General features: G+C 49.2%; 1 long non-coding RNA gene across 1 annotated transcript in view; it reads right to left on the reverse strand.

Annotated features, from left to right (window-relative positions):
* Positions 1 to 2,989: 2,989 nt before the first annotated feature.
* Positions 2,990 to 4,176, reverse strand: part of LOC107307387 — a 10,396-nt gene continuing 9,209 nt past the window's right edge. Inside the window, exon 3 of the long non-coding RNA XR_001552391.2 lies at positions 2,990 to 3,983. This is a non-coding gene — a long non-coding RNA (uncharacterized LOC107307387). The remainder of the gene's footprint in view (positions 3,984 to 4,176) is intronic.

Below are 4,176 nucleotides of genomic sequence, written 5' to 3' on the forward strand. Positions count from 1 at the left end.
ACTATGGTCGTGAGGATCATAGGGTATAGGGGGTATGCGGTATGTCCGAATGGGTCAATGGACCCATATGGGTCATGAATTCCTATGGGTCCATGGAATTATGGTTCTATGGGGCTTAGGGTCTATGGGGTCTGATATGGGTCAATGGGACCCAATGAGGTCTAGGATCTCATAATAGGGTCAATGGACCCATAGGGGGATGACGGGGAGAGACCTGCTGCCTATACACAGTACGGGGTCATGGTTCCTGAAGGGCATAATGGGCATATGGGCATATATAGGTCTATGGGGATAGGGGTCTATGGGGGGATATGGGGTCTGTGGGGTTATGGGTGTGGGGCCCCTATAATGGGGTCATGGACGCATTGGTCAATTAGGACCCAATGGTCAATGGGCCCATATAGGCGACATTGAACGCATGATGGACATTGAGTCGAATTTGCGTCATCGGGCCCACTATCGGGTCCAATGAGACCCTATAGGGACAATGAGTCGGATCTTGGGGCCATTGAAGCCCATATGGGGTCAAATGGCACCATATGCGCATTGAGCCGTAGTAGTCATTGGGGACACTGGGTCTGATATGGGGTCATAGTGAGACCGTATAAGCGGACATGAGGGAACCCATAGGGGGTCAATGGGATCCAATAGGTCAATACGAACCATATAGGGACACGGGACCGCAATGGGTCATGCGACCATATAGGGACATTTATCTGCCATAGGGGGAGCGTGGGAGAGACTCTGAGCACTAACACAGGTAAGGGGTATGGGTTTAGGGGTCTATGGTCCTGTATGGGTCATAGGGGGCTATGGGTCATTGGTCGATATAGGGGGGTTTCCCTACAATGGGGGGAGCTCAAGTCATGGGCTATCGGGGTTTACGGTCTATGGGTCTGATATGAGGTCAATGGGACCCCTATGGGGCTAGGGGTCCTATGGGGTCTATGGATCCAATGGGGTCAATGGAGTCGATTTGGTCACTGGCGACCCATATGGAGTATCAATGGGACCCAAGAGGGTCTATGGCGGGATATGGGCTCATGGGGCTCGTGGGTCTATGGGGGAGATTAAGGGTTATGGGGTTATGGAGCTTATGAACCCATCATGGGAACTGGACCCAATGCGTCTATACGCGGGGGGACATTGTTACCATGGCAACAGCCCTGTCAATCACCATCATTGTTACCATGGCAACAGCCCTGTCAATCACCATCATTGTTACCATGGCAACAGCCCTGTCAATCACCATCATTGTTACCATGGCAACAGCCCTGTCAATCAATCACCACCATTGTTACCATGGCAACCACAGCCCTGTCAATCAATCACCATCATTGTTACCATGGCAACAGCCCTGTCAATCACCATCATTGTTACCATGGCAACCACAGCCCCCATTGTCCCCATAGAGATCCCATTGCCATGATGGGCTTCAATGGACTTTAATGGGAACAGGGGGGGGGGGAACACGCGTGTCGACAACGTCATACGTGTAACAACGTCATACATGTAACAACGTCATACGTGTAACAACGTCATACATGTCCCAATATCATACATATAGCAATGTCATACATGTAACAATGTCATACGTGTCCCAATGTCATACGTGTAACAATGTCATACATGTCCCATGTCATACATATAACAACGTCATACATGTCTCAACGTCATACGTGTCCCAATATCACACATGACTCCAATATCACACGTGTGTACCCAATGTCACATACGTGTCCCGTTGTCATACATGTCACAACGTCATACGTGTAACTATGTCATACATGTCACTAGGTCATACGTGTCCCAATGTCATACGTGTCCCAATGTCATACGTGTATCAATGTCATACGTGTATCAATGTCATATGTGTAACAATGTCATATGTGTAACAATGTCATACGTGTATCAATGTCATANTCATACGTGTATCAATGTCATACGTGTATCAATGTCATATGTGTAACAATGTCATATGTGTAACAATGTCATACGTGTATCAATGTCATACGTGTCCCAATGTCATACGTGTAACAATGTCATACGTGTCCCAATGTCATACGCATAACAATGTCATACGTGTAACAATGTCATACATATAATGATGTCATACGTGTAACAATATCATACGAGTCCCCATGTCATACATGTCCCCAATATCACACGCATGTACCCAATGTCACATACGTGTCCCGATGTCATTCATGACCCCAATGTCACAATGCCATACATGTCACAAGCGTGTCCACTGTGTCACACGCGTGTCCTTGTCATGTCACACGTGTCCTGGTGGTCACATTTGCGTGTCCATTGTCACACGTGTGACCCCCATTCACACACGTGTCCCTGTTGGTGTCACACGCGTGTCCTTCTCATGTTAGATGCATGTCCATAGCGTCATACGTGTCCTTGTCATGTCACACACATGTCTATAGTGTCTTATGTGTGTCCTCATCATGTCACACGCGTGTCCTTAACATGTCACACGCGTGTCCTTGCTGTGTTACACACATGTCCATTGGTAACACACGCGTGTCCTTGTCATGCCACATGTCTGTCCTTGTCATGTCATACACGTGTCCTTGCTGTGTTACACATGTCCACTGTATCACACGCATGTCCATTGGTATCACACGTGTGTCCTTATCATGTCACACGCGTGTCCTTGCCGTGCCACACACATGTCCATTGTATCACACACATGTCCATTGTATGACACGCGTGTTGTTGCCGTGTCACACGCGTGTCCTTGCCGTGTCACATGTGTGTCCATTGTCACACGCGTGTCCTTGTCATGTCACATGCGTGTCCTTCTCATGTTAGTCAAATGTCCATAGTGTCATATGTGTGTCATCATCATGTCACAAGTGTGTCCTTGCCATGTCACACGCGTGTCCTTGCCGTGTCACACACATGTCCATTGTATCACACACATGTCCATTGTATGACACGCGTGTTGTTGCCGTGTCACACGCGTGTCCTTGCCGTGTCACACACATGTCCATTGTATCACACACATGTCCATTGTATGGCACGCGTGTTGTTGCCGTGTCACATGCGTGTCCTTGCTGTGTCACATGTGTGTCCATTGTCACACGCGTGTCCATTGTCACACGTGTGTCCTTGTCATGTCACACGCGTGTCCTTCACATGTTAGTCAAATGTCCATAGTGTCATGTGTGTGTCCTCATCATGTCACATGTGTGTCCTTATCATGTCACACGCGTGTCCATTGTGTCATACGTGTCCTTGTCATGTCACACACGTGTCCTTCTCATGTTAGACGCATGTCCATAGTGTCACACGTGTGTCCTTGTCATCTTACACACATGCCCACTGTGTCATACGTGTCCTTGTCATGTCACACGTGTGTCCTTGTCATGTCACACGCATGTCCATTGTATCACACACATGTCCATTGTGTCACACGCGTGTCCTTGTCATGTCACACGCGTGTCTTTCTCATGTTAGACGCATGTCCATTGACATCACACACGTGTTGTTGCCATGTCACACGCGTGTCGTTGCCGTGTTACACATGTCCATTGCATGACACATGTGTCCTTGTCATGTCACACACATGTCCATTGTATTACACACACATGTCCATTGTATGACACGCGTGTCCTTGTCATGTCACACGCGTGTCGTTGCCGTGTCACACGCGTGTCCTTGTCATGTCACACACATGTCCATTGTATTACACGTGTCCATTGTATCACACACATGTCCATTGTATGACACGCGTGTCCTTGTCATGTCACACGCGTGTCGTTGCCGTATTACACATGTCCATTGTATGACACGTGTGTTGTTGCCATGTCCCACGCGTGTTGTTGCCGTGTCACACACATGTTGTTGCCGTGTTACACGCGTGTTGTTGCCGTGTTACACGCGTATGCTCCCCCCGTGTTCCATGTTGGTGTTTCCCGTGTCTCCCATTGGCGGCTCCACGTCCCCGTCGTCAGACACAGGATCCTCTGGGGGCACAAAGGGGGGAAATCAATGGGGCTGCCCCATAGCGGAGCCCTATAGGGATCCCTGCCCCATAGCGTAGCCCTACAGGGATCCCTGACCCATAGCAGAGCCCTATAGGGATCCCTGCCCCATAGCGGAGCCCTATAGGGATCCCTGCCCCATAGCGGAGCCCTATAGGGATCCCTGCCCCATAGC

The sequence above is a fragment of the Coturnix japonica genome, unplaced genomic scaffold, assembly GCF_001577835.2.
Source record: "Coturnix japonica isolate 7356 unplaced genomic scaffold, Coturnix japonica 2.1 chrUnrandom575, whole genome shotgun sequence".
NCBI classification, from domain to species: domain Eukaryota; kingdom Metazoa; phylum Chordata; class Aves; order Galliformes; family Phasianidae; genus Coturnix; species Coturnix japonica.